This window comes from Oncorhynchus keta, unplaced genomic scaffold (assembly GCF_023373465.1).
Source record: "Oncorhynchus keta strain PuntledgeMale-10-30-2019 unplaced genomic scaffold, Oket_V2 Un_contig_7176_pilon_pilon, whole genome shotgun sequence".
In the NCBI taxonomy this organism is placed as follows: domain Eukaryota; kingdom Metazoa; phylum Chordata; class Actinopteri; order Salmoniformes; family Salmonidae; genus Oncorhynchus; species Oncorhynchus keta.
The window spans coordinates 46452-73837 of record NW_026289303.1 but is presented as its reverse complement, the minus strand read 5'-3'; the positions used below and the strand labels follow the sequence as shown (position 1 = coordinate 73837).

The 27386-nt window shown below is 43.6% G+C and overlaps 1 long non-coding RNA gene across 2 annotated transcripts; it reads right to left on the bottom strand.

The window, feature by feature from the left end:
- On the bottom strand, positions 1–26767 carry LOC127926212 (uncharacterized). 2 transcript variants are annotated; one of them, XR_008123578.1, is made up of 7 exons: positions 26559–26766; positions 23536–23822; positions 19131–19294; positions 9020–9306; positions 7363–7424; positions 3071–4199; positions 1–892 (listed from the first exon to the last, which is right to left on the bottom strand). It is a non-coding gene; the product is annotated as an uncharacterized LOC127926212 (long non-coding RNA). The 2 variants fall into 2 exon arrangements; XR_008123579.1 differs by lacking the exons at positions 7363–7424; positions 9020–9306 and having other exon boundaries at positions 18782–19294; positions 26559–26767.
- Between the last annotated feature and the right edge of the window lie 619 nt (positions 26768–27386).

The window sequence follows — 27386 nt, the reverse complement described above, 5'->3', positions numbered from 1 at the left end:
TCACCGATTAAATTGGTTTCAAAGGGTTCTATAGTCTCACCTCACTGAATAAATTGGTTTCAAAGGGTTCTATGGTCTCACCTCACTGATGACATGGGTTCCAAAGGGTTCTATGGTCTCACCTCACTGATGACATGGGTTCCAAATGGTTCTATGGTCTCACCTCACTGATTACATGGGTTCTATGGTCTCACCTCACTGATGACATGGGTTCTATGGTCTCCCCTCACTGATTAAATTGGTTTCAAAGGGTTCTATGGTCTCACCTCACTGATGACATGGGTTTCAAAGGGTTCTATGGTCTCACCTCACTGATTAAATTGGTTTCAAAGGGTTCTATGGTCTCTCCTCACTGATGACATGGGTTTCAAAGGGTTCTATGGTCTCACCTCACTGATTAAATTGGTTTCAAAGGGTTCTAAGGTCTCACCTCCCTGATGACATGGGTTCTATGGTCTCACCTCACCGATTAAATTGGTTTCAAAGGGTTCTATAGTCTCACCTCACTGAATAAATTGGTTTCAAAGGGTTCTATGGTCTCACCTCACTGATGACATGGGTTCCAAAGGGTTCTATGGTCTCACCTCACTGATGACATGGGTTCCAAATGGTTCTATGGTCTCACCTCACTGATTACATGGGTTCTATGGTCTCCCCTCACTGATTAAATTGGTTTCAAAGGGTTCTATGGTCTCACCTCACTGATGACATGGGTTCCAAAGGGTTCTATGGTCTTACCTCACTGATGACATGGGTTTCAAAGGGTTATATGGTCTCACCTCACTGATTAAATTGGTTTCAAAGGGTTCTATGGTCTCACCTCACTGATGACATGGGTTCCAAAGGGTTCTATGGTCTCACCTCACTGATGACATGGGTTATATAGTCTCACCTCACTGATTAAATTGGTTTCAAAGGGTTCTATGGTCTCACCTCACTGATTAAATTGGTTTCAAAGGGTTCTATGGTCTCACCTCACTGATTAAATTGGTTTCAAAGGGTTCTATGGTCTCACCTCACTGATGACATGGGTTTCAAAGGGTTCTATAGTCTCACCTCACTGAATAAATCTTTCAAAGGGTTCTATGGTCTCTCACTGATGACATGGGTTCCAAATGGTTCTATGGTCTCACCTCACTGATGACATGGGTTCCAAATGGTTCTATGGTCTCACCTCACTGATTACATGGGTTCTATGGTCTCACCTCACTGATGACATGGGTTCTATGGTCTCCCCTCACTGATTAAATTGGTTTCAAAGGGTTTATGGTCTCACCTCACTGATGACATGGGTTTCAAAGGGTTCTATGGTCTCACCTCACTGATTAAATTGGTTTCAAAGGGTTCTATGGTCTCTCCTCACTGATGACATGGGTTTCAAAGGGTTCTATGGTCTCTCCTCACTGATGACATGGGTTCCAAAGGGTTCTATGGTCTCCCCTCACTGAATACATTGGTTTCAAAGGGTTATATAGTCTCACCTCACTGATGACATGGGTTTCAAAGGGTTCTATGATCTCACCTCACTGATTAAATTGGTTTCAAAGGGTTCTATGGTCTCCCCTCACTGATTAAATTGGTTTCAAAGGGTTCTATGGTCTCCCCTCACTGATGACATGGGTTTCAAAGGGTTCTATAGTCTCACCTCACTGATGACATGGGTTTCAAAGGGTTCTATGATCTCACCTCACTGATTAAATTGGTTTCAAAGGGTTCTATGGTCTCCCCTCACTTATTAAATTGGTTTCAAAGGGTTCTATGGTCTCCCCTCACTGATGACATGGGTTTCAAAGGGTTCTATGGTCTCACCTCACTGATGACATGGGTTTCAAAGGGTTCTATGGTCTCACCTCACTGATGACATGGGTTTCAAAGGGTTCTATGGTATCACCTCACTGATGACATGGGTTCCAAATGGTTCTATGGTCTCTCCTCACTGATGTCATGGGTTTCAAAGGGTTCTATGGTCTCACCTCACTGATGACATGGGTTTCAAAGGGTTCTATGGTCTCCCCTCACTGCTTAAATTGGTTTCAAAGGGTTCTATGGTCTCCCCTCACTGCTTAAATTGGTTTCAAAGGGTTCTATGGTCTCACCTCACTGATGACATGGGTTTCAAAGGGTTCTATGGTCTCCCCTCACTGCTTAAATTGGTTTCAAAGGGTTCTATGGTCTCCCCTCACTGATTAAATTGGTTTCAAAGGGTTCTATAGTCTCCCCTCACTGAATAAATTGGTTTCAAAGGGTTCTATGGTCTCCCCTCACTGATTCAATTGGTTTCAAAGGGTTCTATGGTCTCCCCTCACTGAATAAATTGGTTTCAAAGGGTTCTATGGTCTCCCCACACTGATGACATGGGTTTCAAAGGGTTTTATGGTCTCACCTCACTGATTACATGGGTTCCAAAGGGTTCTATGGTCTCACCTCACTGATGACATGGGTTTCAAAGGGTTCTATGGTCTCACCTCACTGATTAAATTGGTTTCAAAGGGTTCTATGGTCTCCCTCACTGAATAAATTGGTTTCAAAGGGTTCTATGGTCTCCCCTCACTGATGACATGGGTTTCAAAGGGTTCTATGGTCTCACCTCACTGATGACATGGGTTCCAAAGGGTTCTATGGTCTCACCTCACTGATGACATGGGTTTCAAAGGGTTCTATGGTCTCCACCTCACTGAATAAATTGGTTTCAAAGGGTTCTATGGTCTCACCTCACTGATGAAATTGGTTTCAAAGGGTTCTATGGTCTCACCTCACTGATGACATGGGTTTCAAAGGGTTCTATGGTCTCACCTCACTGATTAAATTGGTTTCAAAGGGTTCTATGGTCTCACCTCACTGATTAAATTGGTTTCAAAGGGTTCTATGGTCTCACCTCACTGATGACATGGGTTTCAAAGGGTTCTATGGTCTCACCTCACTGATTACATTGGTTTCAAAGGGTTCTATGGTCTCACCTCACTGATTAAATTGGTTTCAAAGGGTTCTATGGTCTCACCTCACTGATGACATGGGTTCCAAAGGGTTCTATGGTCTCACCTCACTGATGACATGGGTTATATGGTCTCACCTCACTGATTAAATTGGTTTCAAAGGGTTCTATGGTCTCCCCTCACTGATTAAATTGGTTTCAAAGGGTTCTATAGTCTCACCTCACTGATTAAATTGGTTTCAACGGGTTCTATGGTCTCACCTCACTGAATAAATTGGTTTCAAAGGATTCTATGGTCTCACCTCACTGATGACATGGGTTCCAAATGGTTCTATGGTCTCACCTCACTGATTACATGGGTTCTATGGTCTCACCTCACTGATGACATGGGTTCTATGGTCTCCCCTCACTGATTAAATTGGTTTCAAAGGGTTCTATGGTCTCACCTCACTGATGACATGGGTTTCAAAGGGTTCTATGGTCTCACCTCACTGATTAAATTGGTTTCAAAGGGTTCTATGGTCTCTCCTCACTGATGACATGGGTTTCAAAGGGTTCTATGGTCTCACCTCACTGATTAAATTGGTTTCAAAGGGTTCTAAGGTCTCACCTCCCTGATGACATGGGTTCTATGGTCTCACCTCACCGATTAAATTGGTTTCAAAGGGTTCTATAGTCTCACCTCACTGAATAAATTGGTTTCAAAGGGTTCTATGGTCTCACCTCACTGATGACATGGGTTCCAAAGGGTTCTATGGTCTCACCTCACTGATGACATGGGTTCCAAATGGTTCTATGGTCTCACCTCACTGATTACATGGGTTCTATGGTCTCACCTCACTGATGACATGGGTTCTATGGTCTCCCCTCACTGATTAAATTGGTTTCAAAGGGTTCTATGGTCTCACCTCACTGATGACATGGGTTTCAAAGGGTTCTATGGTCTCACCTCACTGATTAAATTGGTTTCAAAGGGTTCTATGGTCTCTCCTCACTGATGACATGGGTTTCAAAGGGTTCTATGGTCTCACCTCACTGATTAAATTGGTTTCAAAGGGTTCTAAGGTCTCACCTCCCTGATGACATGGGTTCTATGGTCTCACCTCACCGATTAAATTGGTTTCAAAGGGTTCTATAGTCTCACCTCACTGAATAAATTGGTTTCAAAGGGTTCTATGGTCTCACCTCACTGATGACATGGGTTCCAAAGGGTTCTATGGTCTCACCTCACTGATGACATGGGTTCCAAATGGTTCTATGGTCTCACCTCACTGATTACATGGGTTATATGGTCTCCCCTCACTGATTAAATTGGTTTCAAAGGGTTCTATGGTCTCACCTCACTGATTAAATTGGTTTCAAAGGGTTCTATGGTCTCACCTCACTGATGACATGGGTTCCAAAGGGTTCTATGGTCTTACCTCACTGATGACATGGGTTTCAAAGGGTTATATGGTCTCACCTCACTGATTAAATTGGTTTCAAAGGGTTCTATGGTCTCACCTCACTGATGACATGGGTTCCAAAGGGTTCTATGGTCTCACCTCACTGATGACATGGGTTATATAGTCTCACCTCACTGATTAAATTGGTTTCAAAGGGTTCTATGGTCTCACCTCACTGATTAAATTGGTTTCAAAGGGTTCTATAGTCTCACCTCACTGATTAAATTGGTTTCAACGGGTTCTATGGTCTCACCTCACTGATGACATGGGTTTCAAAGGGTTCTATAGTCTCACCTCACTGATTAAATTGGTTTCAAAGGGTTCTATGGTCTCACCTCACTGATGACATGGGTTCCAAAGGGTTCTATGGTCTCACCTCTCTGATGACATGGGTTCCAAATGGTTCTATGGTCTCACCTCACTGATTACATGGGTTCTATGGTCTCACCTCACTGATGACATGGGTTCTATGGTCTCCCCTCACTGATTAAATTGGTTTCAAAGGGTTTTATGGTCTCACCTCACTGATGACATGGGTTTCAAAGGGTTCTATGGTCTCACCTCACTGATTAAATTGGTTTCAAAGGGTTCTATGGTCTCTCCTCACTGATGACATGGGTTTCAAAGGGTTCTATGGTCTCTCCTCACTGATGACATGGGTTCCAAAGGGTTCTATGGTCTCCCCTCACTGAATACATTGGTTTCAAAGGGTTATATAGTCTCACCTCACTGATGACATGGGTTTCAAAGGGTTCTATGATCTCACCTCACTGATTAAATTGGTTTCAAAGGGTTCTATGGTCTCCCCTCACTGATTAAATTGGTTTCAAAGGGTTCTATGGTCTCCCCTCACTGATGACATGGGTTTCAAAGGGTTCTATAGTCTCACCTCACTGATGACATGGGTTTCAAAGGGTTCTATGATCTCACCTCACTGATTAAATTGGTTTCAAAGGGTTCTATGGTCTCCCCTCACTTATTAAATTGGTTTCAAAGGGTTCTATGGTCTCCCCTCACTGATGACATGGGTTTCAAAGGGTTCTATGGTCTCACCTCACTGATGACATGGGTTTCAAAGGGTTCTATGGTCTCACCTCACTGATGACATGGGTTTCAAAGGGTTCTATGGTATCACCTCACTGATGACATGGGTTCCAAATGGTTCTATGGTCTCACCTCACTGATGTCATGATGGTCTCACCTCACTGATGACATGGGTTTCAAAGGGTTCTATGGTCTCCCCTCACTGCTTAAATTGGTTTCAAAGGGTTCTATGGTCTCCCCTCACTGATTAAATTGGTTTCAAAGGGTTCTATGGTCTCACCTCACTGATGACATGGGTTTCAAAGGGTTCTATGGTCTCCCCTCACTGCTTAAATTGGTTTCAAAGGGTTCTATGGTCTCCCTCACTGATTAAATTGGTTTCAAAGGGTTCTATAGTCTCCCCTCACTGATTAAATTGGTTTCAAAGGGTTCTATGGTCTCCCCTCACTGATTCAATTGGTTTCAAAGGGTTCTATGGTCTCCCCTCACTGAATAAATTGGTTTCAAAGGGTTCTATGGTCTCCCCTCACTGATGACATGGGTTTCAAAGGGTTTTATGGTCTCACCTCACTGATTACATGGGTTCCAAAGGGTTCTATGGTCTCACCTCACTGATGACATGGGTTTCAAAGGGTTCTATGGTCTCACCTCACTGATTAAATTGGTTTCAAAGGGTTCTATGGTCTCATCTCACTGATTAAATTGGTTTCAAAGGGTTCTATGGTCTCACCTCACTGATGACATGGATTTCAAAGGGTTCTATGGTCTCCACTCACTGAATAAATTGGTTTCAAAGGGTTCTATGGTCTCCCCTCACTGATGACATGGGTTCCAAAGGGTTCTATGGTCTCCCCTCACTGATGACATGGGTTCCAAAGGGTTCTATGGTCTCTCCTCTCTGATGACATGGGTTTCAAAGGGTTCTATGGTCTCCACTCACTGAATAAATTGGTTTCAAAGGGTTCTATGGTCTCCCCTCACTGAATAAATTGGTTTCAAAGGGTTCTATGGTCTCACCTCACTGATGACATGGGTTTCAAAGGGTTCTATGGTCTCTCCTCTCTGATGACATGGGTTTCAAAGGGTTCTATGGTCTCTACTCACTGATTAAATTGGTTTCAAAGGGTTCTATGGTCTCCCTCACTGATGACATGGGTTCCAAAGGGTTCTATGGTCTCACCTCACTGATTACATTGGTTCCAAAGGGTTCTATGGTCTCACCTCACTGATGACATGGGTTTCAAAGGATTCTATGGTCTCACCTCACTGATTAAATTGGTTTCAAAGGGTTCTATGGTCTCACCTCACTGATTAAATTGGTTTCAAAGGGTTCTATGGTCTCACCTCACTGATGACATGGGTTTCAAAGGGTTCTATGGTCTCCCCTCACTGATGACATGGGTTCCAAAGGGTTCTATAGTCTCCCCTCACTGAATAAATTGGTTTCTTCTATGGTCTCCCCTCACTGATTCAATTGGTTTCAAAGGGTTCTATAGTCTCCCTCACTGAATAAATTGGTTTCAAAGGGTTCTATGGTCTCCCTCACTGATTCAATTGGTTTCAAAGGGTTCTATGGTCTCCCCTCACTGAATAAATTGGTTTCAAAGGGTTCTATGGTCTCCCCTCACTGATGACATGGGTTTCAAAGGGTTTTATGGTCTCACCTAACTGATTACATGGGTTCCAAAGGGTTCTATGGTCTCACCTCACTGATGACATGGGTTTCAAAGGGTTCTATGGTCTCACCTCACTGATTAAATTGGTTTCAAAGGGTTCTATGGTCTCATCTCACTGATTAAATTGGTTTCAAAGGGTTCTATGGTCTCACCTCACTGATGACATGGGTTCCAAAGGGTTCTATGGTCTCACCTCTCTGATGACATGGGTTCCAAATGGTTCTATGGTCTCACCTCACTGATTACATGGGTTCTATGGTCTCACCTCACTGATTACATGGGTTCTATGGTCTCACCTCACTGATGACATGGGTTCTATGGTCTCCCCTCACTGATTAAATTGGTTTCAAAGGGTTTTATGGTCTCACCTCACTGATGACATGGGTTTCAAAGGGTTCTATGGTCTCACCTCACTGATTAAATTGGTTTCAAAGGGTTCTATGGTCTCTCCTCACTGATGACATGGGTTTCAAAGGGTTCTATGGTCTCTCCTCACTGATGACATGGGTTCCAAAGGGTTACTATGGTCTCCCCTCACTGAATACATTGGTTTCAAAGGGTTATATAGTCTCACCTCACTGATGACATGGGTTTCAAAGGGTTCTATGATCTCACCTCACTGATTAAATTGGTTTCAAAGGGTTCTATGGTCTCCCCTCACTGATTAAATTGGTTTCAAAGGGTTCTATGGTCTCCCCTCACTGATGACATGGGTTTCAAAGGGTTCTATAGTCTCACCTCACTGATGACATGGGTTTCAAAGGGTTCTATGATCTCACCTCACTGATTAAATTGGTTTCAAAGGGTTCTATGGTCTCCCTCACTTATTAAATTGGTTTCAAAGGGTTCTATGGTCTCCCCTCACTGATGACATGGGTTTCAAAGGGTTCTATGGTCTCACCTCACTGATGACATGGGTTTCAAAGGGTTCTATGGTCTCACCTCACTGATGACATGGGTTTCAAAGGGTTCTATGGTATCACCTCACTGATGACATGGGTTTCAAAGGGTTCTATAGCCTCACCTCCCTGATGACATGGGTTCCAAAGGGTTCTATGGTCTCACCTCACTGATGACATGGGTTTCAAAGGGTTCTATGGTCTCTCCTCACTGATGTCATGGGTTTCAAAGGGTTCTATGGTCTCACCTCACTGATGACATGGGTTTCAAAGGGTTCTATGGTCTCCCCTCACTGCTTAAATTGGTTTCAAAGGGTTCTATGGTCTCCCCTCACTGCTTAAATTGGTTTCAAAGGGTTCTATGGTCTCACCTCACTGATGACATGGGTTTCAAAGGGTTCTATGGTCTCCCTCACTGCTTAAATTGGTTTCAAAGGGTTCTATGGTCTCCCTCACTGATTAAATTGGTTTCAAAGGGTTCTATGGTCTCCCTCACTGATGACATGGGTTCCAAAGGGTTCTATGGTCTCACCTCACTGATGACATGGGTTCCAAAGGGTTCTATGGTCTCACCTCACTGATTACATTGGTTTCAAAGGGTTCTATAGTCTCCCCTCACTGAATAAATTGGTTTCAAAGGGTTCTATGGTCTCCCTCACTGATTCAATTGGTTTCAAAGGGTTCTATGGTCTCCCCTCACTGAATAAATTGGTTTCAAAGGGTTCTATGGTCTCCCCACACTGATGACATGGGTTTCAAAGGGTTTTATGGTCTCACCTCACTGATTACATGGGTTCCAAAGGGTTCTATGGTCTCACCTCACTGATGACATGGGTTTCAAAGGGTTCTATGGTCTCACCTCACTGATTAAATTGGTTTCAAAGGGTTCTATGGTCTCATCTCACTGATTAAATTGGTTTCAAAGGGTTCTATGGTCTCACCTCACTGATGACATGGATTTCAAAGGGTTCTATGGTCTCACCTCACTGATTAAATTGGTTTCAAAGGGTTCTATGGTCTCACCTCACTGATTAAATTGGTTTCAAAGGGTTCTATGGTCTCACCTCACTGATGACATGGGTTTCAAAGGGTTCTATGGTCTCACCTCACTGATTAAATTGGTTTCAAAGGGTTCTATGGTCTCTCCTCACTGATGACATGGGTTTCAAAGGGTTCTATGGTCTCTCCTCACTGATGACATGGGTTCCAAAGGGTTCTATGGTCTCCCCTCACTGAATACATTGGTTTCAAAGGGTTATATAGTCTCACCTCACTGATGACATGGGTTTCAAAGGGTTCTATGATCTCACCTCACTGATTAAATTGGTTTCAAAGGGTTCTATGGTCTCCCCTCACTGATTAAATTGGTTCCAAAGGGTTCTATGGTCTCACCTCACTGATGACATGGGTTTCAAAGGGTTCTATGGTCTCCCCTCACTGCTTAAATTGGTTTCAAAGGGTTCTATGGTCTCCCCTCACTGCTTAAATTGGTTTCAAAGGGTTCTATGGTCTCACCTCACTGATGACATGGGTTTCAAAGGGTTCTATGGTCTCCCCTCACTGAAATTGGTTTCAAAGGGTTCTATGGTCTCCCTCACTGATTAAATTGGTTTCAAAGGGTTCTATAGTCTCCCTCACTTATTAAATTGGTTTCAAAGGGTTCTATGGTCTCCCTCACTGATGACATGGGTTTCAAAGGGTTCTATGGTCTCACCTCACTGATGACATGGGTTTCAAAGGGTTCTATGGTATCACCTCACTGATGACATGGGTTCCAAATGGTTCTATGGTCTCTCCTCACTGATGTCATGGGTTTCAAAGGGTTCTATGGTCTCACCTCACTGATGACATGGGTTTCAAAGGGTTCTATGGTCTCCCCTCACTGCTTAAATTGGTTTCAAAGGGTTCTATGGTCTCCCCTCACTGATGACATGGGTTCCAAAGGGTTCTATGGTCTCCCCTCACTGATGACATGGGTTCCAAAGGGTTCTATGGTCTCACCTCACTGATGACATGGGTTTCAAAGGGTTCTATGGTCTCACCTCACTGATTAAATTGGTTTCAAAGGGTTCTATGGTCTCTCCTCACTGATGACATGGGTTTCAAAGGGTTCTATGGTCTCACCTCACTGATTAAATTGGTTTCAAAGGGTTCTATGGTCTCACCTCACTGATGACATGGGTTTCAAAGGGTTCTATAGTCTCACCTCACTGAATAAATTGGTTTCAAAGGGTTCTATGGTCTCACCTCACTGATGACATGGGTTCCAAATGGTTCTATGGTCTCACCTCACTGATGACATGGGTTCTATGGTCTCACCTCACTGATGACATGGGTTCACTGATTAAATTGGTTTCAAAGGGTTCTATGGTCTCACCTCACTGATGACATGGGTTTCAAAGGGTTCTATGGTCTCACCTCACTGATTAAATTGGTTTCAAAGGGTTCTATGGTCTCTCCTCACTGATGACATGGGTTTCAAAGGGTTCTATGGTCTCACCTCACTGATTAAATTGGTTTCAAAGGGTTCTATGGTCTCACCTCACTGATGACATGGGTTCTATGGTCTCACCTCACTGATTAAATTGGTTCTTCTATAGTCTCACCTCACTGAATAAATTGGTTTCAAAGGGTTCTATGGTCTCACCTCACTGATGACATGGGTTCCAAAGGGTTCTATGGTCTCACCTCACTGATGACATGGGTTATATAGTCTCACCTCACTGATTAAATTGGTTTCAAAGGGTTCTATGGTCTCACCTCACTGATTAAATTGGTTTCAAAGGGTTCTATAGTCTCACCTCACTGATTAAATTGGTTTCAAAGGGTTCTATGGTCTCACCTCACTGATGACATGGGTTCCAAAGGGTTCTATGGTCTCACCTCTCTGATGACATGGGTTCCAAATGGTTCTATGGTCTCACCTCACTGATTACATGGGTTCTATGGTCTCACCTCACTGATGACTCTATGGTCTCCCTCACTGATTAAATTGGTTTCAAAGGGTTTTATGGTCTCACCTCACTGATGACATGGGTTTCAAAGGGTTCTATGGTCTCACCTCACTGATTAAATTGGTTTCAAAGGGTTCTATGGTCTCCCTCACTGATGACATGGGTTTCAAAGGGTTCTATGGTCTCTCCTCACTGATGACATGGGTTCCAAAGGGTTCTATGGTCTCCCCTCACTGATACATTGGTTTCAAAGGGTTATATAGTCTCACCTCACTGATGACATGGGTTTCAAAGGGTTCTATGATCTCACCTCACTGATTAAATTGGTTTCAAAGGGTTCTATGGTCTCCCTCACTGATTAAATTGGTTTCAAAGGGTTCTATGGTCTCCCCTCACTGATGACATGGGTTTCAAAGGGTTCTATAGTCTCACCTCACTGATGACATGGGTTTCAAAGGGTTCTATGATCTCACCTCACTGATTAAATTGGTTTCAAAGGGTTCTATGGTCTCCCCTCACTTATTAAATTGGTTTCAAAGGGTTCTATGGTCTCCCCTCACTGATGACATGGGTTTCAAAGGGTTCTATGGTCTCACCTCACTGATGACATGGGTTTCAAAGGGTTCTATGGTCTCACCTCACTGATGACATGGGTTTCAAAGGGTTCTATGGTCTCACCTCACTGATGACATGGGTTTCAAATGGTTCTATGGTCTCTCCTCACTGATGTCATGGGTTTCAAAGGGTTCTATGGTCTCACCTCACTGATGACATGGGTTTCAAAGGGTTCTATGGTCTCCCCTCACTGCTTAAATTGGTTTCAAAGGGTTCTATGGTCTCCCCTCACTGCTTAAATTGGTTTCAAAGGGTTCTATGGTCTCACCTCACTGATGACATGGGTTTCAAAGGGTTCTATGGTCTCCCCTCACTGATTAAATTGGTTTCAAAGGGTTCTATAGTCTCCCCTCACTGAATAAATTGGTTTCAAAGGGTTCTATGGTCTCCCCTCACTGAATAAATTGGTTTCAAAGGGTTCTATGGTCTCCCCACACTGATGACATGGGTTTCAAAGGGTTCTATGGTCTCACCTCACTGATTAAATTGGTTTCAAAGGGTTCTATGGTCTCATCTCACTGATTAAATTGGTTTCAAAGGGTTCTATGGTCTCACCTCACTGATGACATGGATTTCAAAGGGTTCTATGGTCTCCACTCACTGAATAAATTGGTTTCAAAGGGTTCTATGGTCTCCCCTCACTGATGACATGGGTTCCAAAGGGTTCTATGGTCTCCCCTCACTGATGACATGGGTTCCAAAGGGTTCTATGGTCTCTCCTCTCTGATGACATGGGTTTCAAAGGGTTCTATGGTCTCCACTCACTGAATAAATTGGTTTCAAAGGGTTCTATGGTCTCCCCTCACTGAATAAATTGGTTTCAAAGGGTTCTATGGTCTCACCTCACTGATGACATGGGTTTCAAAGGGTTCTATGGTCTCTCCTCTCTGATGACATGGGTTTCAAAGGGTTCTATGGTCTCCACTCACTGAATAAATTGGTTTCAAAGGGTTCTATGGTCTCCCCTCACTGATGACATGGGTTCCAAAGGGTTCTATGGTCTCACCTCACTGATTACATTGGTTCCAAAGGGTTCTATGGTCTCACCTCACTGATGACATGGGTTTCAAAGGATTCTATGGTCTCACCTCACTGATTAAATTGGTTTCAAAGGGTTCTATGGTCTCACCTCACTGATTAAATTGGTTTCAAAGGGTTCTATGGTCTCACCTCACCGATGACATGGATTTCAAAGGGTTCTATGGTCTCCCCTCACTGATGACATGGGTTCCAAAGGGTTCTATAGTCTCCCCTCACTGAATAAATTGGTTTCAAAGGGTTCTATGGTCTCCCCTCACTGATTCAATTGGTTTCAAAGGGTTCTATAGTCTCCCCTCACTGAATAAATTGGTTTCAAAGGGTTCTATGGTCTCCCCTCACTGATTCAATTGGTTTCAAAGGGTTCTATGGTCTCCCCTCACTGAATAAATTGGTTTCAAAGGGTTCTATGGTCTCCCCTCACTGATGACATGGGTTTCAAAGGGTTTTATGGTCTCACCTAACTGATTACATGGGTTCCAAAGGGTTCTATGGTCTCACCTCACTGATGACATGGGTTTCAAAGGGTTCTATGGTCTCACCTCACTGATTAAATTGGTTTCAAAGGGTTCTATGGTCTCATCTCACTGATTAAATTGGTTTCAAAGGGTTCTATGGTCTCACCTCACTGATGACATGGGTTCCAAAGGGTTCTATGGTCTCACCTCTCTGATGACATGGGTTCCAAATGGTTCTATGGTCTCACCTCACTGATTACATGGGTTCTATGGTCTCACCTCACTGATTACATGGGTTCTATGGTCTCACCTCACTGATGACATGGGTTCTATGGTCTCCCCTCACTGATTAAATTGGTTTCAAAGGGTTTTATGGTCTCACCTCACTGATGACATGGGTTTCAAAGGGTTCTATGGTCTCACCTCACTGATTAAATTGGTTTCAAAGGGTTCTATGGTCTCTCCTCACTGATGACATGGGTTTCAAAGGGTTCTATGGTCTCTCCTCACTGATGACATGGGTTCCAAAGGGTTACATGGTCTCCCCTCACTGAATACATTGGTTTCAAAGGGTTATATAGTCTCACCTCACTGATGACATGGGTTTCAAAGGGTTCTATGATCTCACCTCACTGATTAAATTGGTTTCAAAGGGTTCTATGGTCTCCCCTCACTGATTAAATTGGTTTCAAAGGGTTCTATGGTCTCCCCTCACTGATGACATGGGTTTCAAAGGGTTCTATAGTCTCACCTCACTGATGACATGGGTTTCAAAGGGTTCTATGATCTCACCTCACTGATTAAATTGGTTTCAAAGGGTTCTATGGTCTCCCCTCACTTATTAAATTGGTTTCAAAGGGTTCTATGGTCTCCCCTCACTGATGACATGGGTTTCAAAGGGTTCTATGGTCTCACCTCACTGATGACATGGGTTTCAAAGGGTTCTATGGTCTCACCTCACTGATGACATGGGTTTCAAAGGGTTCTATGGTATCACCTCACTGATGACATGGGTTTCAAAGGGTTCTATAGCCTCACCTCCCTGATGACATGGGTTCCAAAGGGTTCTATGGTCTCACCTCACTGATGACATGGGTTTCAAAGGGTTCTATGGTCTCTCCTCACTGATGTCATGGGTTTCAAAGGGTTCTATGGTCTCACCTCACTGATGACATGGGTTTCAAAGGGTTCTATGGTCTCCCCTCACTGCTTAAATTGGTTTCAAAGGGTTCTATGGTCTCCCCTCACTGCTTAAATTGGTTTCAAAGGGTTCTATGGTCTCACCTCACTGATGACATGGGTTTCAAAGGGTTCTATGGTCTCCCCTCACTGCTTAAATTGGTTTCAAAGGGTTCTATGGTCTCCCCTCACTGATTAAATTGGTTTCAAAGGGTTCTATGGTCTCCCCTCACTGATGACATGGGTTCCAAAGGGTTCTATGGTCTCACCTCACTGATGACATGGGTTCCAAAGGGTTCTATGGTCTCACCTCACTGATTACATTGGTTTCAAAGGGTTCTATAGTCTCCCCTCACTGAATAAATTGGTTTCAAAGGGTTCTATGGTCTCCCCTCACTGATTCAATTGGTTTCAAAGGGTTCTATGGTCTCCCCTCACTGAATAAATTGGTTTCAAAGGGTTCTATGGTCTCCCCACACTGATGACATGGGTTTCAAAGGGTTTTATGGTCTCACCTCACTGATTACATGGGTTCCAAAGGGTTCTATGGTCTCACCTCACTGATGACATGGGTTTCAAAGGGTTCTATGGTCTCACCTCACTGATTAAATTGGTTTCAAAGGGTTCTATGGTCTCATCTCACTGATTAAATTGGTTTCAAAGGGTTCTATGGTCTCACCTCACTGATGACATGGATTTCAAAGGGTTCTATGGTCTCACCTCACTGATTAAATTGGTTTCAAAGGGTTCTATGGTCTCACCTCACTGATTAAATTGGTTTCAAAGGGTTCTATGGTCTCACCTCACTGATGACATGGGTTTCAAAGGGTTCTATGGTCTCACCTCACTGATTAAATTGGTTTCAAAGGGTTCTATGGTCTCTCCTCACTGATGACATGGGTTTCAAAGGGTTCTATGGTCTCTCCTCACTGATGACATGGGTTCCAAAGGGTTCTATGGTCTCCCCTCACTGAATACATTGGTTTCAAAGGGTTATATAGTCTCACCTCACTGATGACATGGGTTTCAAAGGGTTCTATGATCTCACCTCACTGATTAAATTGGTTTCAAAGGGTTCTATGGTCTCCCCTCACTGATTAAATTGGTTCCAAAGGGTTCTATGGTCTCACCTCACTGATGACATGGGTTTCAAAGGGTTCTATGGTCTCCCCTCACTGCTTAAATTGGTTTCAAAGGGTTCTATGGTCTCCCCTCACTGCTTAAATTGGTTTCAAAGGGTTCTATGGTCTCACCTCACTGATGACATGGGTTTCAAAGGGTTCTATGGTCTCCCCTCACTGCTTAAATTGGTTTCAAAGGGTTCTATGGTCTCCCCTCACTGATTAAATTGGTTTCAAAGGGTTCTATAGTCTCCCCTCACTTATTAAATTGGTTTCAAAGGGTTCTATGGTCTCCCCTCACTGATGACATGGGTTTCAAAGGGTTCTATGGTCTCACCTCACTGATGACATGGGTTTCAAAGGGTTCTATGGTATCACCTCACTGATGACATGGGTTCCAAATGGTTCTATGGTCTCTCCTCACTGATGTCATGGGTTTCAAAGGGTTCTATGGTCTCACCTCACTGATGACATGGGTTTCAAAGGGTTCTATGGTCTCCCCTCACTGCTTAAATTGGTTTCAAAGGGTTCTATGGTCTCCCCTCACTGATGACATGGGTTCCAAAGGGTTCTATGGTCTCCCCTCACTGATGACATGGGTTCCAAAGGGTTCTATGGTCTCACCTCACTGATTACATTGGTTCCAAAGGGTTCTATGGTCTCACCTCACTGATGACATGGGTTTCAAAGGATTCTATGGTCTCACCTCACTGATTAAATTGGTTTCAAAGGGTTCTATGGTCTCACCTCACTGATTAAATTGGTTTCAAAGGGTTCTATGGTCTCACCTCACTGATGACATGGATTTCAAGGGTTCTATGGTCTCCCTCACTGATGACATGGGTTCCAAAGGGTTCTATGGTCTCACCTCACTGATTACATTGGTTTCAAAGGGTTCTATAGTCTCCCTCACTGAATAAATTGGTTTCAAAGGGTTCTATGGTCTCCCTCACTGATTCAATTGGTTTCAAAGGGTTCTATAGTCTCCCTCACTGAATAAATTGGTTTCAAAGGGTTCTATGGTCTCCCCTCACTGATTCAATTGGTTTCAAAGGGTTCTATGGTCTCCCCTCACTGAATAAATTGGTTTCAAAGGGTTCTATGGTCTCCCCTCACTGATGACATGGGTTTCAAAGGGTTCTCACCTCACTGATTACATGGGTTCCAAAGGGTTCTATGGTCTCACCTCACTGATGACATGGGTTTCAAAGGGTTCTATGGTCTCACCTCACTGATTAAATTGGTTTCAAAGGGTTCTATGGTCTCATCTCACTGATTAAATTGGTTTCAAAGGGTTCTATGGTCTCACCTCACTGATGACATGGGTTTCAAAGGGTTCTATGGTCTCACCTCACTGATGACATGGGTTCCAAATGGTTCTATGGTCTCACCTCACTGATTACATTGGTTTCAAAGGGTTCTATGGTTCTGACATGGTTCTCACCTCACTGATTAAATTGGTTTCAAAGGGTTTTATGGTCTCACCTCACTGATGACATGGGTTTCAAAGGGTTCTATGGTCTCACCTCACTGATTAAATTGGTTTCAAAGGGTTCTATGGTCTCACCTCACTGATTAAATTGGTTTCAAAGGGTTCTATGGTCTCACCTCACTGATGACATGGATTTCAAAGGGTTCTATGGTCTCACCTCACTGATTAAATTGGTTTCAAAGGGTTCTATGGTCTCACCTCACTGATTAAATTGGTTTCAAAGGGTTCTATGGTCTCACCTCACTGATGACATGGGTTTCAAAGGGTTCTATGGTCTCACCTCACTGATTAAATTGGTTTCAAAGGGTTCTATGGTCTCTCCTCACTGATGACATGGGTTTCAAAGGGTTCTATGGTCTCCCTCACTGATGACATGGGTTCCAAAGGGTTCTATGGTCTCCCCTCACTGAATACATTGGTTTCAAAGGGTTATATAGTCTCACCTCACTGATGACATGGGTTTCAAAGGGTTCTATGGTCTCACCTCACTGATTAAATTGGTTTCAAAGGGTTCTATGGTCTCCCTCACTGATTAAATTGGTTTCAAAGGGTTCTATGGTCTCACCTCACTGATGACATGGGTTTCAAAGGGTTCTATGGTCTCCCCTCACTGATGACATTGGTTTCAAAGGGTTCTATGGTCTCACCTCACTGATGACATGGGTTTCAAAGGGTTCTATGGTCTCCCTCACTGATTAAATTGGTTTCAAAGGGTTCTATGGTCTCCCCTCACTGATTAAATTGGTTTCAAAGGGTTCTATGGTCTCCTCACTGATTAAATTGGTTTCAAAGGGTTCTATGGTCTCCCTCACTGATGACATGGGTTTCAAAGGGTTCTATGGTCTCACCTCACTGATGACATGGGTTTCAAAGGGTTCTATGGTCTCACCTCACTGATTAAATGGGTTCCAAATGGTTCTATGGTCTCTCCTCACTGATGTTTCAAAGGGTTCTATGGTCTCACCTCACTGATGACATGGGTTTCAAAGGGTTCTATGGTCTCCCTCACTGCTTAAATCAAAGGGTTCTATGGTCTCCCTCACTGATGACATGGGTTTCAAAGGGTTCTATGGTCTCCCTCACTGATGACATGGGTTCCAAAGGGTTCTATGGTCTCACCTCACTGATTACATTGGTTCCAAAGGGTTCTATGGTCTCACCTCACTGATGACATGGGTTTCAAAGGGTCTATGGTCTCACCTCACTGATTAAATTGGTTTCAAAGGGTTCTATGGTCTCACCTCACTGATTAAATTGGTTTCAAAGGGTTCTATGGTCTCACCTCACCGATGACATGGATTTCAAAGGGTTCTATGGTCTCCCCTCACTGATGACATGGGTTCCAAAGGGTTCTATGGTCTCACCTCACTGATTACATTGGTTTCAAAGGGTTCTATAGTCTCCCCTCACTGAATAAATTGGTTTCAAAGGGTTCTATGGTCTCCCCTCACTGATTCAATTGGTTTCAAAGGGTTCTATAGTCTCCCCTCACTGAATAAATTGGTTTCAAAGGGTTCTATGGTCTCCCCTCACTGATTCAATTGGTTTCAAAGGGTTCTATGTTCTCCCCTCACTGAATAAATTGGTTTCAAAGGGTTCTATGGTCTCCCCTCACTGATGACATGGGTTTCAAAGGGTTTTATGGTCTCACCTAACTGATTACATGGGTTCCAAAGGGTTCTATGGTCTCACCTCACTGATGACATGGGTTTCAAAGGGTTCTATGGTCTCACCTCACTGATTAAATTGGTTTCAAAGGGTTCTATGGTCTCATCTCACTGATTAAATTGGTTTCAAAGGGTTCTATGGTCTCACCTCACTGATGACATGGGTTCCAAAGGGTTCTATGGTCTCACCTCTCTGATGACATGGGTTCCAAATGGTTCTATGGTCTCACCTCACTGATTACATGGGTTCTATGGTCTCACCTCACTGATTACATGGGTTCTATGGTCTCACCTCACTGATGACATGGGTTCTATGGTCTCCCCTCACTGATTAAATTGGTTTCAAAGGGTTTTATGGTCTCACCTCACTGATGACATGGGTTTCAAAGGGTTCTATGGTCTCACCTCACTGATTAAATTGGTTTCAAAGGGTTCTATGGTCTCTCCTCACTGATGACATGGGTTTCAAAGGGTTCTATGGTCTCTCCTCACTGATGACATGGGTTCCAAAGGGTTATATGGTCTCCCCTCACTGAATACATTGGTTTCAAAGGGTTATATAGTCTCACCTCACTGATGACATGGGTTTCAAAGGGTTCTATGATCTCACCTCACTGATTAAATTGGTTTCAAAGGGTTCTATGGTCTCCCCTCACTGATTAAATTGGTTTCAAAGGGTTCTATGGTCTCCCCTCACTGATGACATGGGTTTCAAAGGGTTCTATAGTCTCACCTCACTGATGACATGGGTTTCAAAGGGTTCTATGATCTCACCTCACTGATTAAATTGGTTTCAAAGGGTTCTATGGTCTCCCTCACTGATTAAATTGGTTTCAAAGGGTTCTATGGTCTCCCCTCACTGATGACATGGGTTTCAAAGGGTTCTATGGTCTCACCTCACTGATGACATGGGTTTCAAAGGGTTCTATGGTCTCACCTCACTGATGACATGGGTTTCAAAGGGTTCTATGGTATCACCTCACTGATGACATGGGTTTCAAAGGGTTCTATAGCCTCACCTCCTGATGACATGGGTTCCAAAGGGTTCTATGGTCTCACCTCACTGATGACATGGGTTTCAAAGGGTTCTATGGTCTCTCCTCACTGATGTCATGGGTTTCAAAGGGTTCTATGGTCTCACCTCACTGATGACATGGGTTTCAAAGGGTTCTATGGTCTCCCTCACTGATTACATTGGTTTCAAAGGGTTCTATGGTCTCCCCTCACTGCTTAAATTGGTTTCAAAGGGTTCTATGGTCTCCCTCACTGATTAAATTGGTTTCAAAGGGTTCTATGGTCTCCCTCACTGATGACATGGGTTTCAAAGGGTTCTATGGTCTCACCTCACTGATGACATGGGTTTCAAAGGGTTCTATGGTCTCACCTCACTGATTACATTGGTTTCAAAGGGTTCTATAGTCTCCCCTCACTGAATAAATTGGTTTCAAAGGGTTCTATGGTCTCCCCTCACTGATTCAATTGGTTTCAAAGGGTTCTATGGTCTCCCCTCACTGAATAAATTGGTTTCAAAGGGTTCTATGGTCTCCCCACTGATGACATGGGTTTCAAAGGGTTTTATGGTCTCACCTCACTGATTACATGGGTTCCAAAGGGTTCTATGGTCTCACCTCACTGATGACATGGGTTTCAAAGGGTTCTATGGTCTCACCTCACTGATTAAATTGGTTTCAAAGGGTTCTATGGTCTCATCTCACTGATTAAATTGGTTTCAAAGGGTTCTATGGTCTCACCTCACTGATGACATGGATTTCAAAGGGTTCTATGGTCTCACCTCACTGATTAAATTGGGTTCTATGGTCTCACCTCACTGATTAAATTGGTTTCAAAGGGTTCTATGGTCTCACCTCACTGATGACATGGGTTTCAAAGGGTTCTATGGTCTCACCTCACTGATTAAATTGGTTTCAAAGGGTTCTATGGTCTCTCCTCACTGATGACATGGGTTTCAAAGGGTTCTATGGTCTCTCCTCACTGATGACATGGGTTCCAAAGGGTTCTATGGTCTCCCCTCACTGAATACATTGGTTTCAAAGGGTTATATAGTCTCACCTCACTGATGACATGGGTTTCAAAGGGTTCTATGATCTCACCTCACTGATTAAATTGGTTTCAAAGGGTTCTATGGTCTCCCTCACTGATTAAATTGGTTCCAAAGGGTTCTATGGTCTCACCTCACTGATGACATGGGTTTCAAAGGGTTCTATGGTCTCCCCTCACTGCTTAAATTGGTTTCAAAGGGTTCTATGGTCTCCCTCACTGCTTAAATTGGTTTCAAAGGGTTCTATGGTCTCACCTCACTGATGACATGGGTTTCAAAGGGTTCTATGGTCTCCCTCACTGATTAAATTGGTTTCAAAGGGTTCTATGGTCTCCCCTCACTGATTAAATTGGTTTCAAAGGGTTCTATAGTCTCCCCTCACTTATTAAATTGGTTTCAAAGGGTTCTATGGTCTCCCCTCACTGATGACATGGGTTTCAAAGGGTTCTATGGTCTCACCTCACTGATGACATGGGTTTCAAAGGGTTCTATGGTATCACCTCACTGATGACATGGGTTCCAAATGGTTCTATGGTCTCTCCTCACTGATGTCATGGGTTTCAAAGGGTTCTATGGTCTCACCTCACTGATGACATGGGTTTCAAAGGGTTCTATGGTCTCCCCTCACTGCTTAAATTGGTTTCAAAGGGTTCTATGGTCTCCCCTCACTGCTTAAATTGGTTTCAAAGGGTTCTATGGTCTCACCTCACTGATGACATGGGTTTCAAAGGGTTCTATGGTCTCCCCTCACTGATTAAATTGGTTTCAAAGGGTTCTATGGTCTCCCTCACTGATTAAATTGGTTTCAAAGGGTTCTATAGTCTCCCTCACTGATAAATTGGTTTCAAAGGGTTCTATGGTCTCCCTCACTGATTCAATTGGTTTCAAAGGGTTCTATGGTCTCCCTCACTGAATAAATTGGTTTCAAAGGGTTCTATGGTCTCCCCACACTGATGACATGGGTTTCAAAGGGTTTTATGGTCTCACCTCACTGATTACATGGGTTCCAAAGGGTTCTATGGTCTCACCTCACTGATGACATGGGTTTCAAAGGGTTCTATGGTCTCACCTCACTGATTAAATTGGTTTCAAAGGGTTCTATGGTCTCATCTCACTGATTAAATTGGTTTCAAAGGGTTCTATGGTCTCACCTCACTGATGACATGGATTTCAAAGGGTTCTATGGTCTCACCTCACTGATTAAATTGGTTTCAAAGGGTTCTATGGTCTCCACTCACTGAATAAATTGGTTTGAAAGGGTTCTATGGTCTCCCCTCACTGATGACATGGGTTCCAAAGGGTTCTATGGTCTCCCCTCACTGATGACATGGGTTCCAAAGGGTTCTATGGTCTCTCCTCTCTGATGACATGGGTTTCAAAGGGTTCTATGGTCTCCACTCACTGAATAAATTGGTTTCAAAGGGTTCTATGGTCTCCCCTCACTGAATAAATTGGTTTCAAAGGGTTCTATGGTCTCACCTCACTGATGACATGGGTTTCAAAGGGTTCTATGGTCTCTCCTCTCTGATGACATGGGTTTCAAAGGGTTCTATGGTCTCCACTCACTGAATAAATTGGTTTCAAAGGGTTCTATGGTCTCCCCTCACTGAATAAATTGGTTTCAAAGGGTTCTATGGTCTCCCCTCACTGATGACATGGGTTCCAAAGGGTTCTATGGTCTCCCTCACTGATGACATGGGTTCCAAAGGGTTCTATGGTCTCACCTCACTGATTACATTGGTTCAAAGGGTTCTATGGTCTCACCTCACTGATGACATGGGTTTCAAAGGATTCTATGGTCTCACCTCACTGATTAAATTGGTTTCAAAGGGTTCTATGGTCTCACCTCACTGATTAAATTGGTTTCAAAGGGTTCTATGGTCTCACCTCACTGGATTTCAAAGGGTTTTATGGTCTCCCTCACTGATGACATGGGTTCCAAAGGGTTCTATGGTCTCACCTCACTGATTACATTGGTTTCAAAGGGTTCTATAGTCTCCCTCACTGAATAAATTGGTTTCAAAGGGTTCTATGGTCTCCCTCACTGATTCAATTGGTTTCAAAGGGTTCTATGTCTCCCTCACTGAATAAATTGGTTTCAAAGGGTTCTATGGTCTCCCCTCACTGAAGACATGGGTTTCAAAGGGTTCTATGGTCTCACCTCACTGATTACATGGGTTCCAAAGGGTTCTATGGTCTCACCTCACTGATTAAATTGGTTTCAAAGGGTTCTATGGTCTCACCTCACTGATAAATTGGTTTCAAAGGGTTCTATGGTCTCCCTCACTGATTCAATTGGTTTCAAAGGGTTCTATGGTCTCCCCTCACTGAATAAATTGGTTTCAAAGGGTTCTATGGTCTCCCCTCACTGATGACATGGGTTTCAAAGGGTTTTATGGTCTCACCTCACTGATTACATGGGTTCCAAAGGGTTCTATGGTCTCACCTCACTGATTACATGGGTTCTATGGTCTCACCTCACTGATGACATGGGTTCTATGGTCTCCCCTCACTGATTAAATTGGTTTCAAAGGGTTTTATGGTCTCACCTCACTGATGACATGGGTTTCAAAGGGTTCTATGGTCTCACCTCACTGATTAAATTGGTTTCAAAGGGTTCTATGGTCTCTCCTCACTGATGACATGGGTTTCAAAGGGTTCTATGGTCTCTCCTCACTGATGACATGGGTTCCAAAGGGTTATATGGTCTCCCTCACTGAATACATTGGTTTCAAAGGGTTCTATGGTCTCACCTCACTGATGACATGGGTTTCAAAGGGTTCTATGATCTCACCTCACTGATTAAATTGGTTTCAAAGGGTTCTATGGTCTCCCTCACTGATTAAATTGGTTTCAAAGGGTTCTATGGTCTCCCTCACTGATGACATGGGTTTCAAAGGGTTCTATGGTCTCACCTCACTGATGACATGGGTTTCAAAGGGTTCTATGGTCTCACCTCACTGATTAAATTGGTTTCAAAGGGTTCTATGGTCTCCCCTCACTTATTAAATTGGTTTCAAAGGGTTCTATGGTCTCCCCTCACTGATGACATGGGTTTCAAAGGGTTCTATGGTCTCACCTCACTGATGACATGGGTTTCAAAGGGTTCTATGGTCTCACCTCACTGATGACATGGGTTTCAAAGGGTTCTATGGTATCACCTCACTGATGACATGGGTTTCAAAGGGTTCTATAGCCTCACCTCCCTGATGACATGGGTTCCAAAGGGTTCTATGGTCTCACCTCCCTGATGACATGGGTTCCAAAGGGTTCTATGGTCTCACCTCACTGATGACATGGGTTTCAAAGGGTTCTATGGTCTCCCCTCACTGCTTAAATTGGTTTCAAAGGGTTCTATGGTCTCCCCTCACTGCTTAAATTGGTTTCAAAGGGTTCTATGGTCTCACCTCACTGATGACATGGGTTTCAAAGGGTTCTATGGTCTCCCCTCACTGTTTAAATTGGTTTCAAAGGGTTCTATGGTCTCCCCTCACTGATTAAATTGGTTTCAAAGGGTTCTATGGTCTCCCTCACTGATGACATGGGTTTCAAAGGGTTCTATGGTCTCACCTCACTGATGACATGGGTTCCAAAGGGTTCTATGGTCTCACCTCACTGATTACATTGGTTTCAAAGGGTTCTATAGTCTCCCCTCACTGAATAAATTGGTTTCAAAGGGTTCTATGGTCTCCCCTCACTGATTCAATTGGTTTCAAAGGGTTCTATGGTCTCCCCTCACTGAATAAATTGGTTTCAAAGGGTTCTATGGTCTCCCCACACTGATGACATGGGTTTCAAAGGGTTTTATGGTCTCACCTCACTGATTACATGGGTTCCAAAGGGTTCTATGGTCTCACCTCACTGATGACATGGGTTTCAAAGGGTTCTATGGTCTCACCTCACTGATTAAATTGGTTTCAAAGGGTTCTATGGTCTCATCTCACTGATTAAATTGGTTTCAAAGGGTTCTATGGTCTCACCTCACTGATGACATGGATTTCAAAGGGTTCTATGGTCTCACCTCACTGATTAAATTGGTTTCAAAGGGTTCTATGGTCTCACCTCACTGATTAAATTGGTTTCAAAGGGTTCTATGGTCTCACCTCCCTGATGACATGGGTTTCAAAGGGTTTTATGGTCTCACCTCACTGATGACATGGGTTTCAAAGGGTTCTATGGTCTCTCCTCTCTGATGACATGGGTTTCAAAGGGTTCTATGGTCTCCACTCACTGAATAAATTGGTTTCAAAGGGTTCTATGGTCTCCCCTCACTGAATAAATTGGTTTCAAAGGGTTCTATGGTCTCCCCTCACTGATGACATGGGTTCCAAAGGGTTCTATGGTCTCCCCTCACTGATGACATGGGTTCCAAAGGGTTCTATGGTCTCACCTCACTGATTACATTGGTTCCAAAGGGTTCTATGGTCTCACCTCACTGATGACATGGGTTTCAAAGGATTCTATGGTCTCACCTCACTGATTAAATTGGTTTCAAAGGGTTCTATGGTCTCACCTCACTGATTAAATTGGTTTCAAAGGGTTCTATGGTCTCACCTCACCGATGACATGGATTTCAAAGGGTTCTATGGTCTCCCCTCACTGATGACATGGGTTCCAAAGGGTTCTATGGTCTCACCTCACTGATTACATTGGTTTCAAAGGGTTCTATAGTCTCCCCTCACTGAATAAATTGGTTTCAAAGGGTTCTATGGTCTCCCCTCACTGATTCAATTGGTTTCAAAGGGTTCTATAGTCTCCCCTCACTGAATAAATTGGTTTCAAAGGGTTCTATGGTCTCCCTCACTGATGACATGGGTTTCAAAGGGTTCTATGGTCTCACCTCACTGATTACATGGGTTCCAAAGGGTTCTATGGCCTCACCTCACTGATTAAATTGGTTTCAAAGGGTTCTATAGTCTCCCTCACTGAATAAATTGGTTTCAAAGGGTTCTATGGTCTCCCTCACTGATTCAATTGGTTTCAAAGGGTTCTATGGTCTCACCTCACTGATTAATTGGTTTCAAAGGGTTCTATGGTCTCATCTCACTGATTAAATTGGTTTCAAAGGGTTCTATGGTCTCACCTCACTGATGACATGGATTTCAAAGGGTTCTATGGTCTCACCTCACTGATTAAATTGGTTTCAAAGGGTTCTATGGTCTCACCTCACTGATTAAATTGGTTTCAAAGGGTTCTATGGTCTCACCTCACTGATGACATGGGTTTCAAAGGGTTCTATGGTCTCACCTCACTGATTAAATTGGTTTCAAAGGGTTCTATGGTCTCACCTCACTGATTAAATTGGTTTCAAAGGGTTCTATGGTCTCACCTCACTGATTAAATTGGTTTCAAAGGGTTCTATGGTCTCATCTCCCTGATGACATGGGTTTCAAAGGGTTTTATGGTCTCACCTCCCTGATGACATGGGTTTCAAAGGGTTTTATGGTCTCACCTCACTGATAACATGGGTTTCAAAGGGTTCTATGGTCTCTCCTCACTGATGACATGGGTTTCAAAGGGTTCTATGGTCTCCCTCACTGATTCAATTGGTTTCAAAGGGTTCTATGGTCTCCCTCACTGAATAAATTGGTTTCAAAGGGTTCTATGGTCTCCCCTCACTGATGACATGGGTTCAAAAGGGTTCTATAGTCTCCCCACTGAATAAATTGGTTTCAAAGGGTTCTATGGTCTCCCTCACTGATGACATGGGTTTCAAAGGGTTCTATGGTCTCACCTCACTGATTACATGGGTTCCAAAGGGTTCTATGGCCTCACCTCACTGATTAAATTGGTTTCAAAGGGTTCTATGGTCTCCCTCACTGATGACATGGGTTTCAAAGGGTTCTATGGTCTCACCTCACTGATGACATGGGTTTCAAAGGGTTCTATGGTCTCACCTCACTGATGACATGGGTTTCAAAGGGTTCTATAGCCTCACCTCCCTGATGACATGGGTTCCAAAGGGTTCTATGGTCTCACCTCACTGATGACATGGGTTTCAAAGGGTTCTATGGTCTCTCCTCACTGATGTCATGGGTTTCAAAGGGTTCTATGGTCTCACCTCACTGATGACATGGGTTTCAAAGGGTTCTATGGTCTCCCCTCACTGCTTAAATTGGTTTCAAAGGGTTCTATGGTCTCCCCTCACTGCTTAAATTGGTTTCAAAGGGTTCTATGGTCTCACCTCACTGATGACTTGGGTTTCAAAGGGTTCTATGGTCTCTCCTCACTGATGACATGGGTTTCAACGGGTTCTATGGTCTCCCCTCACTGATTCAATTGGTTTCAAAGGGTTCTATGGTCTCCCCTCACTGAATACATTGGTTTCAAAGGGTTCTATGGTCTCCCCTCACTGATGACATGGGTTCCAAAGGGTTCTATAGTCTCCCCTCACTGAATAAATTGGTTTCAAAGGGTTCTATGGTCTCCCCTCACTGATGACATGGGTTTCAAAGGGTTCTATGGTCTCACCTCACTGATGACATGGGTTTCAAAGGGTTCTATGGTCTCACCTCACTGATGACATGGGTTTCAAAGGGTTCTATGGTCTCACCTCACTGATTAAATTGGTTTTAAAGGGTTATATGGTCTCACCTCACTGATTAAATTGGTTTCAAAGGGTTCTATGGTCTCACCTCACTGATGACATGGGTTTCAAAGGGTTCTATGGTCTCATTTGATTTGATTTGATTCTATGGTCTCACCTCACTGATTACATGGGTTCCAAAGGGTTCTATGGCCTCACCTCACTGATTAAATTGGTTTCAAAGGGTTCTATGGTCTCCCCTCACTGATGACATGGGTTTC